This window comes from Ochotona princeps, chromosome 19 (genome assembly GCF_030435755.1).
Source record: "Ochotona princeps isolate mOchPri1 chromosome 19, mOchPri1.hap1, whole genome shotgun sequence".
In the NCBI taxonomy this organism is placed as follows: Eukaryota; Metazoa; Chordata; class Mammalia; order Lagomorpha; family Ochotonidae; genus Ochotona; species Ochotona princeps.
Window position 1 is genome coordinate 14,654,986 of NC_080850.1, and position 14,966 is coordinate 14,669,951.

A 14,966-nucleotide genomic window follows, 5' to 3' on the forward strand; every position below is an offset into this window, starting at 1 on the left:
TATAGTACTTTAGAAGTGGCTGGGTACAACCTTCATGTAAGATCAACCCACTCCGTTTGATTTTTGTTTCTTCTTTCTCCGTCTCTTGACTATCGAATTTTCAGTCTCAGATGAGGGCTTTGCTGTAGTCTTAGCAGGAATTATCGCCCCAACTCACAGAGACAGTTGAGCCCAAAGCCTTATATTGACAGTTAATTGATTGATGGTAATCGTAATACACTAAAAACGGAGGCCTCGTCCAGAGACCTCTGGAGGTCACTGAGAGCTGGCATTCGCAAGCTTGTTCTCGCGAGAAAACTAGAGAAGTGAGTTCAGCCCAGCTGTCTCTCATTGGCTCATTAGGCACGCGGCGCTCCACGCAAGCTTCGCTCGCCGCGACCCACGTCAGACGCCAGACCAATAGGGCCGCCAAATCTTGAGCTCCGTGCCTCCAAAACCGTGAGTCGAATTATACCTTTCTTTATAAATTTTGTACTTTAAAGGGAAAGTTGACTAGTGTGAACTTGCCAGAGTGGCAAGAAATCTGTTGGAATTCTAATCTTCGAACCCTCTGCCTGAGCAGACGGTAATTAGGATAATTGACGGCAATTGGTGCTACAGAGAGCAACATTCTCTATGGCAAACGAATCACTAATGTACAGTGGGCCTCAGCTAGGATAGTTTTGCACACTTGTCCCTGTGATTGTTCAAACTTGGGTGTGCTCCTGGTATCTTGTGAGTTGGGGGATAGGGGTGTTGCTCAGCGTTAGACAATGCACAGCTGAGCCCCTCACACTCAGATTTAAAGCCCGACTTCAAAATCACTAGTGAAACATTGGGAAAACCTGCTATGGCCAGTGTAATGGAAGACTCCTCAGGCCCGGAGTTCATGCCAATGAGACAGGGAGGCAGAGGAAACAATCACGGGGAGATAATAGTTTCTATAGGCGTTACGTGGTATGAGTTTTCTTCTCCTTGGTCTGAAAATAGGCAGACCCCGTTCTCCAACCAGGTTTATATTTGTTTAGAAGGCCAGGACTGGCATGCAGCTCTTCTCGTTTGCACCCTGTCCTTCTCTCCCCATCTCTGCTTCTCTCTTTCCCTTCTCTCTTGAACCCCCTTCTCTTCCCCCTTGCTCCACCCCCGTCTTGTACTGTCTCTCCCTCTCTGCCCCAAACTCTTTCTTTCTCGCACCTTCCCTTTCTCCCTCTTCTCTCTTGCCTTCCGAATTAAAAAAATAATAATAATCTTTCAATAAAACACTTGCTACTGACTTTTTTTTCATATCATTCCTGACTGCTTTCTTGACGTCAAAGACCTGGGTCCTATTCAGTCTTTGCTGTCCTGTGCCACCTATACGTAGAATGGGAGAAAGTAGCTGAATGTCAAAACACAGAAGGGAGAAGTTTCCTCAGGAAAATCGAGGGTTGTAGCAAGGGAAGTGGAGATGTCTGAGAGCTGCCAGTTGTTGAATGCTTATATTAGGTCAAGTAATGTGCTAAGTATAATCTAGTCTTGTTATTTAATCCTCAGAAAGCAATGAATCCATTCTTATACCCATTTTAGAGAGGATTTAAGGCTCACCAACTAATAGAAGCAGAGAAGTATTTCAAACTCCTAATTTCGAACTCCAGAGCCTGAGCTGTCGCAACATTATTTGGTCTCTTAAGATCATGTTTGGAATGCAGGTTCAGTTACTTAGAATCTTTTAAGGTTTTTCAGGCTGGTCTTAGCTCCAATTGAAAGGTATCCTTGCCCTGCAAAAATATTGCATGGTTTGTATGTATTCTGAAAGCACATACATTTTATGGTTTTGACTTGTATATTTTAGGTGATTGAATTCAGTCTGTTAAATTTTGCTTGTTTATGTCAGGTTTATGGAAGAACAGAAATGTTTTAGTATATATATTTCCTGATTTGTTGCCTATTCTTTATCAGCAAAGATTGCATTTCAAACTGTTTGCTGTAGGGCAATTGTAATTTACTTTACTGATCAATTTTTGTGACTAGATAAATTTTACAAGTGATAGATATTTCCAAACATAGAATAAGTTGTATATATATATATATATATTTATGTATGTATATGCTTTATGAGTTGGTGTAATGATTATGACTGCATTAATATAGTATTATAGCTTGATTTTATGATTTTACATCTGCCTCAGCTACTGTGGTTTGTTTGCAAATCATATTGTTTTGTACTTTGATCATTGTAAGCTGTTTATTACGGATTTTGCTAAATATACTGCAAACAGAACATGAAAAACAGCTCCAAGTAGCAATTGTTCAACTTTAATAGTCCTCAATATGCTTGGTCTCTTACTGTTTCGTGTAATTCTTTATTTGCTTTGGAATATTTTTTTAGAAAATAGAGATATAGTAGTATTTAACACCAAGCTGTTTTTGTGTCCCTTCCAAATGGCATTTTCTTATATACTCATGGAGTCACTATCAAATAACATTGCATAGAAATTTCTTTTTTTTTTTTATTTTTTTAAAGATTTATTTTTATTACAAACTCAGATATACAGAGAGGAGGAGAGACAGAGAGGAAGATCTTCCATCCGATGATTCACTCCCCAAGTGAGCCGCAACGGGCCGGTGCGTGCGGATCCGAAGCCGGGAACCAGGAACCTCTTCCGGGTCTCCCACGCGGGTGCAGGGTCCCAAAGCTTTGGGCCGTCCTCGACTGCTTTCCCAGGCCACAAGCAGGGAGCTGGATGGGAAGTGGAGCTGCTGGGATTAGAACCGGCGCCCATATGGGATCCTGGGGCGTTTAAGGCGAGGACATTAGCCACTAGGCCACGCTGCCGGGCCCCGCATACAAATTTCTTAATGCCATGTAATACTAAATCTAGATTTAAATTTCTTTGTGTGAACAATAGGTTTTTTTCATATTTAGTTCAAGTAAGTAATAACCATGGCTTTGCATGGTTAGGACTGTGAATGTCATTTTAGGATGAAATTAATACTACTTCTCCATACTCACATTTTATGTCATTTGTATGTTAGAGAATCCAGATATGAAGTATTACTCTACATTATAGAAGATTTTTTCCCCATGTGATATACCTGAATTTATCCTGTCAATGTCTTCCATAGACTAGAAAGTAAACGTCCTCAAATTGAGGAAGTAGTTAAATTTTCAAGAATTCCTCCTGGTGTTACAGGCACCCTATATTACATTATGGTAGGGGGTTTATATCTCACTTTTAATTACTTTCCCTATACATAGTTCCCCTGTTGGTGAGATAAATGAAAACCATCCCCCATTGTGGTTGTCAAACAAAATGACAGCACATAAAGAGGCCATGAGGAATTCTTTTCAAAGGCTTGCCTGCCCAGGCAAAGGAAAGCAGGGCCTCTTACTTGGGGTCAGGAGTGAATGACTATTCAAAAGGGGAAGTTGGTCATTACCTGTAACAGCAGCTATTAGCTCCCGCAGGTGTAGTTTGGATACGTGCTCTCATACTGATGATGTGATAAGGAGATGTGAGCTCCCTCAGCGAGATGACTTTGGGACAGTTCTTGGCTCTTCTGTGTGGTTGTGATTTTTGCTGCGGGATTTGAAACGTTGCAAGGGTGGCTGGTTGTTGCATCTTTGGAGACAGCTCTTAGACATGTCGGATGCATTGGATGTTTTGATGTAGAAAGGAGCCAAGATAAAGATTTTGAGGTACTTGGGACATTAGCCCATGTCAGTGATACCTAAGCTTGGGCAGTGATCCTGGACTGAGACAGCTTGATTCCTTCCTGATTAAGTGCCTGGTTAATACTTCGCTTGACAGTTCACTGTAATCGAATGACCTTCTACCCATATTTTTAAATATGTTTATGGCACTTTGTCCAAAACTGTCCATTTCTTATTTTATTGATATAAAGATTATATTCATTTAATTATCTATATTTCAAGGCTCCCTTACCTGTATGCTGTGTGTTTCCATTTATATTAATCTGTTTTCCTGCAATATTCTTAATGCTGCATAGTTGATTCTGACTTTGTTGTTTCGTAATGCATTCTAGGCATTATATTTGAAAAACGATGTGCAATGATAGCTTGAGCTCTAGAAAGATGTTATCTTTCTCTAGGAAGGATTTGGATTTGGTCTATGAGAATTAACAGTGCAGAATACCTTGGGATATTGGCATCTGGACTCACTTCACTCTAACTTCAGTCATAATGTCCATGAAGATTGTGTGACTCTGTTTTAGGAACCCTGCCAGAGTGAAGCCCCCAGGCTTATCTGTAATGAGGAGACCTTGTACACCCTAGCCTGTTCTTCCACTGCTTCAAGTTGTCAGAAATCATTTCACAGGCTGCTACTGATGCCTGCGAACCCAGAAACAATAAAACCAAACAGAGCCAGAAGAATGGCCCTAAATGTCATACTAATAAACAAAGGAATCATGGTTAACAGCAGGTGGTACAGCTTGATTAGCCTATTTTTTAAATCTTTTAATCGTTGTAACCATAATTTGGTTGTATCAATAGGGTGTTTGGCTTTCATTTAGAATATTTTGGAGAGAATTCTTTAAGAACGAGTTAGATATTGTAGAACATCAGGGTTTTTGAAAGTAGAATCAGTACTGCGTGTGATGCTCTCTCACTCGGAAACTAAAGGGTCTCCATGGCCCCTCACAAATGGCAATGCTGAGTCATCCACTGTTCATTTCTCTCTTACAGCGGGGTAAAAATTGAATGCTGGGGATCCTGCAGGCAGCCACAAGAGGAGTTTTGTGTGTCTTACTTCAGATCACATTTTATGGAATTTATCAAAAATTTGAGATTATTATTGTAGGTTATACCGAAGCAATAGCAGATGAATACTAACCTTATAACTCTATTAATACTGGACATTAAATCCTTTACCAACAATATTGGACATAGAGTAGAAATGTGCTACTGGGTCTGCTGCTTCCCCATTTTGTCAGATGATCTTCCTCCTCAAAAAATGATAATTTACACAGAGGAGTCCCTTCCCTGCCATCTGCTGCCACAAGGAAACCGACAAGGTTCACAGAGTCTCTGCAAGTCTCTGCCCCATATTTACAACATGGTCCCGAGGGAAGTAGGGAGAAGAAAAACAGCCAGCAGAAACAGCAGAAAGTTCAAATAAACAGGAGCCCCTTCCAAATTTCAGAGGGATATGTCATCTTGATTTCTCATCCTCAGCATGTGACTGGACACCTTCTTTTATTGGCTTCCTGGAACTTGAAATGCCTATATTGTTGCATTTTTGTAATGGTATCGGCAGTGTGGAAACACACTGAGGTCTAGGTGAGAACTTATCTGTGCCCCTCACAGGTTAAAAACAAACATGTGGCCTAGGCTTTGCTGCTTAAAAACAGTCGCTAGGAATAATAAAATGAAAACCAGCGACTCAAAGAAAGAGGCATAGAAAAGCAATAGCAGTAGCAGGTTTCTAGGGATGTTGTAAAAAAAAAAAATCCACATTTGCTCTGTGTCCCTACTGGCTACAGTGGAAGACGTGGCCTCTGCTATGCTCAGTGGTGTCCTCACCTGTGGATCCCGTAGGCAGGTTTGCCTGTAGTCACCCAGGTTCCAGTCATTCTTCCTGCTGCCAGTCCTTTCAGCCTCTGGTTTAGTGAGCTATCAATATTTTTTTTCCAGTTCATTTCTTTTCAGCTTAAATCAGCTAAGGGTGAGTTCTGTGGCTTACAATCATCGCTTAAGTATAACGTAATCAAAATCAGCATCACTTTTAATAATTAAAATGTATTGCACGTTTGAGGTTAAGCATTTCCTGGACATTATTTCTCATGGTTCACCAGAATGGTCTTTGTACAATTCTAAGAGGTAGGCACCGTAACTGCTTGTTTTAATTTTGACAAATCTGAGGACTGAAGAAGTTGAGGAGACCCTCCAAAGTTAGTCCAGTGAGGCAGGAGACAGTGGCTCCAGTAACTCAATCTCCACCACCCCTAAGAAAGACCTGGATTCTGCCTCTGGCCTCGTCCTGGCCCACTCTGGATGTTGGGGACATTCAGGGAGTGAACCAGCAGATGTGGGACCTTACTCCACTTAGGATTCTGTCTTTCTGCCTTTAAAATAAAAGGAAAACAGTTTTTAAAAATTTGAAAGTAGCAGCTTTTTCATCTTACGCTCCTTGACACTAGGCTGGTGTTTTTGATCTTCCTCTGAAGTCATCTGAATATCAGGTGAGTGGAATGCCTAGAATCTTCAAAAAGAAAAATAGCCACAGAAGGAAATGGGTAAAGCTGTATACATTAAGAAGAAAGAAAAAGTAGGTTTGCGTCTAGCACGGAAGTAAGCATAGTTCCATGTGTTGGCTTGTTACACTCATTCCTGCACAGCCTGTAAGGAAGCAGAGTATGATTGATGACCTTTCCATTTATCTCAGAGATTGTCTTTCATGTGTTATCCAAGCACTGAAACAATTTGAAACTGAGGCAGAACAGGTGTAAAATGAGCTTTGAAAACAAGTCGTATGTAAGTCTACTTATTGTTTGAAAATATGAAAGTCGCTGCAGAATTATGAAAGTTTTTTTTTCCAAAAATCCATATTCAATACCTTTATCTGCAGCAAACTTGAACCCTATAATTGTTCACTAATAAATCAATGGGGTTAAACTACAGTAACAATGTAGAACACTGGATTATTAGCAAACCAGTTGAGATGCATCCCCTACCACATATTCGTTGTGTGACCTTGAGCAAGATTCTGAGTCGCAGTTCTCTCATAAATGATAAATTACAAACAGAAACATGAAATATACTGAAGATTAAGGTTATGTTATTTATTACCATATGGTGCATCTTCTCACTCAGTCTTTTGACCTTCATGTTATAAATCTGCTGTCTCAGATACAGAAGGCTTATCCAGCCGAATGTGCCCTTTAAAAGGTCCACTATAAATCCCCTTCATGAAGTGTCGATGATCTCCAGTCTTTTAAAAAGACTTTCCCTTTGGATTAAAAATAATAATAATAATCTCAAGCCCTCTACTGTAGTTTGTAGTTTCAATATACTAAATATGGTGATTACTTCTCTAATTGTTGCATGTTTTACTGGATAGCTTATCTCCCTATCATACGTATTCCCATTCATTTCTATATTTTTCTTATATGCATTTTGATGAATTGTGCTTTTCAGAGAGTTTCCTCACTCATGTAAATGTTTAAATTTCTTAATGTTATTTCTTTTGAGGTTCTTTTTCTACTTTTAATCCTTCAGGATCCCCCTTTTTCATTCCTGGTTATTATAATTCAGTGGGTCTCAAAGGTTTCTCAAATTTGTAGTCTTTTAAAAAACAACAAATATCTAAGCTTTAATTTTGTTACTACATGGTGTCCTTACAATGTCCCTTTGGATTTAACTCAGGGTGTGTTTCTTAATTTCTAAGATGGATAATCTGCTGGTTTATTTTTAGCCTTTTTTATTTTTGTCCTACATGAATTTAAAACTGAAAATTTCCTTGAATGTCTGCATTAGGTGCATACTATCCATTTTAATATTTATTGCCATTATTCAGTTTAAGCCTCTTCCTAACATATCAAAATATTTTTCACTCTGAAGTTATTTAGAAGTTCATTTCTTAAATGCTGGTGTAGTTGAATTGTATTCAATCATACAGTTTAGTTCATTGAGTATGATGCCATTATATCTATAACAGTGATTCAGACCTTTAAATCTTGTGATTTATCATAAGGACACTACGGATTATTTTTTAATTGCCTGTGTGTTCTTGAAAATAATATGTGTTTTATATATTAGGTACAATGTTTTTGCCTAGGTATATATGAAGCATATGAGATCTATTCATATAGAGGTATATAAAGAAAGAGTGATTTTTATTTTTTATTCTTATTTTCCCTTTTATAGTTTTGTGGATGTAGGGTTTCCCCCTTTCCTTCCCTTTCCTCCCTCCCCTCAATACCACCCCGTTATCCCCTGTATTTTGCAATAACATACTCCTTTAGTGGCAGTATCAACTTCAGCATTCTGCTCTTTATGTGTGTCATGACATTGTAGGTATCAGCAAGGGTAAAGAGCCTAGTATTTTCCTGCCAACATGTTTTTAACAGTTTTATTGGGGGACTCCTTTTATTTGATAATAGAGATGCATACTGCAGTTCTTTGGTTTTGCAGTATCTGGTCTACATTACACCGTTCATTAGTGAGATTACAAGTGTATACACATTTTCCTTTATATCTTTGGTTTTATATTTTTGATGAAGGTTGTCTTATATCAGAGAGGACATATGATATTTGTCCTTTTGGGATTGGCTTATTTCACTAAACGTAATGGTCTCCAATTGGGACCACTTTGTTGCAGTTGGCACAATTTCTTTTTCATGGCTGAGTAGTATTCCACAGAGTAGATGTACCATAGTTTCTTTATCCAGTCTTCTTTTAATGGGCATCTAGGCTATTTCCATGTCTTTGCTATTGTGGCTTATGTTGCTGTGAATATAGGAATGCAGGTTGCTTTCTCATGTTGAGATATGTTGTTACTTATTTTTGCATGATTGTCCTAGCAAGTTCTGATCATTCATTTATTAAATGTTCAGTTTTACTAAGTTTTAAGCAGTGTTACACACTTTCTATGGTCCATGTAAAATTATTTTAGGTAGTAGTTCTGTTCATTTGTACTGCAAAACAGTTAGTTTGTTTTCCTCCATTTGTGTATTCTGCAAAACCCTTGAGCATTAATTCCTCCTTACCTAGAAAGATTTTCTTTGTCACTGTTGCAGCTGTATTCTACAGAGTGTAGAATTAATGACTGTTGTAATTCTTACCTGAAAGGTTAAATTCTACTACTAATTGAGACTTAACAATACCCAATTGGTAATCTGTGCTGAGAACACCATTTGAGAGGATGGATGGATAAACAGATGGCTAGAAAATTGAAAAATCTGTAACACTCTTTTATGCAGAATTTATATACACAATTGTTGAATTCATTGTGATAGTTTGATTCTTGTTATTGACATGTGATAAGTGAGACTAGTTAATACTTATCTCAGTAAACATGTTTAAAATTATAGTTAATAAATTATTGTGAGTTAAATTACCCCAACTCTGCGGTATATTACACTAGAACCTAGGACCTGTTTTACCACACTTGTAGTTGACTCCCAAGACAAATATCCAAGGAGTTGTTCTTTTCAGTCATTTCTTGTAAGGTACCTTGCTGCAGGTTTTTAATGTTATATCTCTATTAAGTACAGTATTTTAGCATTTTTACGTAGTATGACAGGCTGTTTGTAAATATTTGGTACGTGAATTAATGAATATATTTTGTGAAAAAGAAATTAACAGCTTTTTCTTTTAAGTTATATACAAGTATACACAGTAGCTAAATCCTGGAACTAGACCATGGGTGAATATTTCCCAAGTAAAATTCATTAGCTTTGTTGCAAATGGACTTACAAATTATGTTTCGGAGGCTCAATGACTTAGCTCATGTTATTGTGTAACAACAGCACAGTCTCACCAAAAATGAAATTTCTAGTTGGGGACTTTTCTGCAGCGTTTCCTACATAAGTTACAAACCACAAATCACTTACATTATCCAGGTATTATGAACTTTAAATGGTCTCCAAGGAAAATCATCCTAAAATCCTTCTCTTGTTGTTAGCATAACTGCAAGAAATTATGGTCAGTCCCTACTGAAAAATGTATGAGACAAGATAATAAAAACTGGGGATTGCACAATAAATCATTTTGACCAGGTCTGGAAGTAATAAACATAGATCAACTAAAAAGCAAGCACATTGACTAATGGCACTCTCATGGTTATTTCTTTGGGGAATAACCAGTTAATCTTTTTGCTGAACATGTGTCATTGTAGAACAAGAATCATTCTGTCTTACTTTTTTATTATTGTCATTGCTTCATTATTTTTCAAAAACTCTCCAGTTTGAGGCTGACTTTGTAAACTGCAAAACTCAAGCAACTTTAGGAATTCAAGCCTTGGGGAGTAATTTTGCAATTGTTTTTTTCATTTTAATGTTATGTTACTGCTCCAATCATTTAACTGGTAGTCTATAAAATTAATTAGTTTTGTACAACGGTTGATATGAAAAGCGTTGGGTTTAAATTTAGATTGAGAAAGACTAAAAATAGAATGGCAGAAATAAGCTGTTTGACGTATATACTAGCTTCACTTATTACAGTGAAAACCAAAAAAATCATTGAGCTGTGGAATAAAAAAAACCTGAGAAGAGCTGGTTGGGTGTATGGAGAACTATTTTCTTGGATTCTTGAAGTGGCAAATGGTAAACTGTTGTGAAAGTTTTGAGCTTTATTGTACCTTTGCTATCAGTTTTAACACTGACTTAGAAGTTATGTGACAATCAGTATCACTCAAAATTTGTGCCACTTGAATGGCTGAAGAGGCCCATTTTTTTAAAAAGAGCCTAAGGAGGTTTAAAATCTAATAAACTTCATGAATTTAAAGTATATGCTTTGATGTATTTTGACACTAGGGTTATATACCTTTGAAATCATCACCACAACCAGGATAATGAACATATCCATCACCCGCAGAGATTCCATTATGCCCTCTTCCAATCCTTGCTTCCTGCTTATCTCTGCAATTCCTGTATGGGCATTAATTAATATATTTTCTGTCATTATACATGGATTTGCATTTCTCAAATATTTACATAGGTTTATATGGAAAAAATGTATGTACTCTCCCTTTCCTTTTATTAAGCATAGCAGTTTCAAAATCCATTGAAAAATATTGCATGTATTGATGAATTATTTGCTTCCATTGTTAAGTAGAACGTATTTACCAATTGGCAATTTGTTTTATCACCTATTAATGAATATGTGAAGATTTAAATTCTTCATTATAATATATAAGGTTGCTCTGAACATCATTGTACAAGTCTTTGTAGGGACATAACTCTTCAGTTCTGTTATGGAAATATTTAGCAGTAAATGGCTAAATCACATCAATTGAAGTTAAGAAATAAGGTTTTTTTCTAACTGATTGTGTGATTTTGCAGATCTAATAGAGGGTATGAGTATTATTTTTTCTATGTTCTTACCAACGTTGATTTCAAGTTTTTAAACTTTAATGAATCTGAGAAGTATGAAGTGATTTCCCATTGTGCCTAGAATTTTTTCCTAGAAGTATTAATATTGTCATATTTGCTTATGTTTATTAATGAAAATGGTATGTTCTGGAACTTGGACTGATTTCTTATTGCATTTTTAAAAAAAACATATATTTATTTTTATTAAAAAGGCAGATCAGATTTACAAAGAGGAGAAGAGACTGAGAGAAAGATCTTCCATTAGCGGTTCACTCGCCAAGGGGTTACAATGGCTGGAGTTGAACTGACTCCAAGCAGGGAGCTTCTTCTGCATTGCCTATCAGGTTGAGGGTCCCAAGACTTTGAGCCATCTGCTATTGTTTTCCCAAATCATAAGCAGAAGGTTAGATGGGAAATGGGGCATCCGGGACATGAACTGGTGCCCATATAGGAAACCAGTGCTTGCAACATAAGAATTTAGCCATTGAGCCTTTCTGGCCCTCTGGTTGCATTTTCAAGGACTCCACATATTTTTAATACAACTCTTTACCATAACAATTTTTGTAACTATCTTCTATCACTGCATTTCCTTTTCATTCTCTCTGCTGTTGAATAGTATTTCCTTGCATGAATGAACATAGTTTATTGATATAAATGTTGTTTTTATCCAGTTTTGCCTATTACAACCAAAGCTCCAAGCATGATTTATTTTTTTTAAAGAAAACTTATTAAATTGGTGTTGTAGGGCAGTGGGTTAAACTGGAGCCTATATCTCCAGCATCCCATAGGAGCACCAGTTGAAGCCTCAGCTACTCTACCAGCAATCCCACTCTCTGCTAATTATCTTGGGAAAGCAGCAGAAGACGGTTCAAGTGCTTTGGTCTCTGCCACCCGTGTAGGACACCAGGATGGAGTTTCGGGTTCCTGTCTTCTAGCTGCCCCAGCTCTGGTCATTGCAGCCAGTTGGGAGGCAAACAAATAGGTAGAAGAGCTCCTGCGCTTGCTGTGACTTTGACTTTCAGATGAATAAAGAAATTCTTAAACTACGTATCTATTTATTTACAAAGCAGAGCAACAGAGAAGCAGAGGCAGAGACCATGCACGCCCTGGTTTACTCCCTAAAGGGCTTCAGCATCCTGATCTGGTTTAGACTGAATTCAGGAACTTCATCCTCTGGAAGTGGCAGGAGGCCAAGGACTTGAGTCACCTGCTGGCTAGTGAGTCACACTGGCAGGAAGTTGGATTGGAAATGCAGCAGGGACTATAACTGGCACTGCAGCATCAGATGCTGGCATCAGAACAACTGAACCCAGTGCGCCTCACTGCTACCCAAACATTTTTTCCTTGGGTTCATATCTCTCTACCCATCTGAACATTGTACATAAATGGAATCTTAAATACCTAAGTGACATTTTTTGTCTGATTTTTAAAAATTCAGTGTAATATTTTCAGAATTCATGTATTTTATAGCTTCTATTCATAAATAATTCACTTTTTAAACTTTAAAAATGCTCTTTTCACGATTCAGGTGTTAGGAAATAAGCTTGTATTAAATTATTTACATACGATGAACAAACAAGTTTTACCTATTTCATAATACATATTTGGGAACATAGTAATATGTCCCACCCACCTGGCCGCATTCCTTACCTCCCTCCCTCCTACTTTCTTTTCTTTACACCCAGGCCAGTGTGGTGGCACAGCAGGTCACCTAATTTATTTCTCAAGGTTGTTGGTTTTATGATCTAATGTTCATTGTCTCAAAAACTGGTTTCCTATATTTTTGTGATTGGATGTTTCTGTAGATGGCTGTTTATTATTTCTGTTTCACAATATTTGCAGGAATCACAATTTTACATCTGAAAAGAGCTCTTCTTGAATAATATTTTAAACATACTATGACCTTTCACAAAATCAGAAACATGCAAATTAGCAGATTTTTAAAAAATATGTATTTTGTTTATCCGAAAGGAAGAGTTGTAGAGAGAGTTATGGTGAGACAGAAAAAAATCTTCCTTCTCTTGTTTTTTGTTTTTGTTTTCCAAATAAACAGAAATTGTCACAATAGCTGAGGCTAGACCAGGCCAGAGTCAGCAGCCTGAAACTCCCTCTGCTGTGGCAGGGCCTAAGTTCTTGGACTGGATTGCTTTACCAGGTGCATTGTCAGGGAGCTAAATTGAGAGTGGAGTGGCTGGAGGTCAGAAAATGTCACATGAGATGCTCGTGTGGCAAATGGTGACTTAACCAACTATGTTACAACACCAGCCCCACTAATTCACATATTTTTATTCTTGCAGTATTCGTGTCTTTTATGCAATGATGCATTCCTTCACTTATTATCCAAAAAATGTATTTGTGTGTATTAGTCAAAGGCCTTTGTTGGGGTGAATACAGCAGGGAGTAAAACCAAGAATATTCCCTGCCTTAATGAAGTTCACTACCTTGGGAAGGAAAAGTACATTCCTACACTGAAAAAGATGTACTCTGAAAAAAGTGGGGGGATGTTAGCTTTTTGAGCTTACAAAAAAGGTGACATGAGGATTTTGTAATGTATCCTCTTGCTTCCATTCAGCTACATTGTTTGGGACTTGCCCCTTATATCTCTTCAGCGAAAATGTGCAATCGTGAGGATTGTAGGGAGATTTGAAGAGCAAAGGGGGACCAATAATCGCTTACAGACACATTCGCTGATTGGCCGACTCTGTTACACTGAGGCAGAAGCTAGACCTCAAACTTATTTTCTTCACCTATGATCATTGTTTAGCCTCCCCATCTTCTGGGCCAGGTAACTGTGTTTTTGTACAGGGCATCCTTGTCAGGGCAGAAAGAGAAAGAACCAGTAGATTTCAGTGTCTCATGGCCCCAACTCATTCTTACTCTCCTTGACTTGTTTTCCCTTCCCTTCCCTTCGCTAAAGACACAGAGAAAACAGCTTGCTGAGATGGCTGGATCAGCCAATTCCCAGTTTAAAAATACATTATCTTCCTATCTATATCTGTTATATATATGTATGTATCTCAGTTAGGTCTCCTATGGCTGGCTGAGTTTAAGATTTGAGAAATTCAGTGCCTTTTTTTAAAAAAAAGAAAGATAATTATTCAAAAGGCAGAACAACAAAGAGGAAGAGACAGAGTGATGCTCTAGCCACATGCTTACTCTGTGATGGCCACAACAGCCGGATCTGGGCAAGCGGAAGCCAGCAACCAAGAGCTTCACCCAGGTTCCCTAAGTATGGAAATCAGTGGTGGGCTTAAGTATTTCAGCCATCTCCTGCTGCCTTCCTAGGCAGGTTAGCAGACAGCTGGAACAGAAGCAGAGCATCAAGAACTCCAACTGGCAATCTGATATGGGATGCCAGAATTATAGACAGTGCCTTAACCCATTGTGTCTATTTTAAAATTTGTTTAAATTTTAAATTTACTTGAAGAGAGAAAGGTAAGGAAGGCTGGGAGTGAAAAAAACTGGAGAATGAGTGTCTTTCATCTGCTGGGTCACTCCCCAGGTGCTTGCAGCAGCCAAGGCTGGACCAAGCCAAAACCAGGAGCCTGGAATACATCTAGGTCTCTTATCTGCTCTTTCCCAGGGTATATCAGTACAGCACTGTATAAAAAACAGAGCAGATAGGACTTTAACATGCACTGCAATATGGGGTGTGGTTGTTGCAAGTGATAACTTAAACCAGTGTACCATAATACCCCACACAGTCCCACATGTCCCACATTTTGGACCTCACTGTCATTACAGAATAACAGATGAAAAGCAGGTCATGGTTCCATTATATTATCTCCTGAAGCTAGTATGAAGCCATCTTAAAATGGAACAACATTGAATATTTGCTTCTTAGGAAAATAGCTGTATCTCCTATATGAGAAATCATCAGGGATTCAAAAAGAGAAGGTATCTACATCAGATACTATTAGAACATTCCAGAGAGAGGATGACAAAGGCATGAA

The 14,966-nt window shown here is 38.0% G+C and overlaps 1 long non-coding RNA gene across 1 annotated transcript in view; it reads left to right on the forward strand.

Annotated features, from left to right (window-relative positions):
- The first annotated feature begins 385 nt into the window (after window positions 1–385).
- Window positions 386–14,966, forward strand: part of LOC131482670 (uncharacterized) — a 141,545-nt gene continuing 126,964 nt past the window's right edge. The window contains exon 1 of the long non-coding RNA XR_009247219.1: window positions 386–438. This is a non-coding gene — a long non-coding RNA (uncharacterized LOC131482670). The remainder of the gene's footprint in view (window positions 439–14,966) is intronic.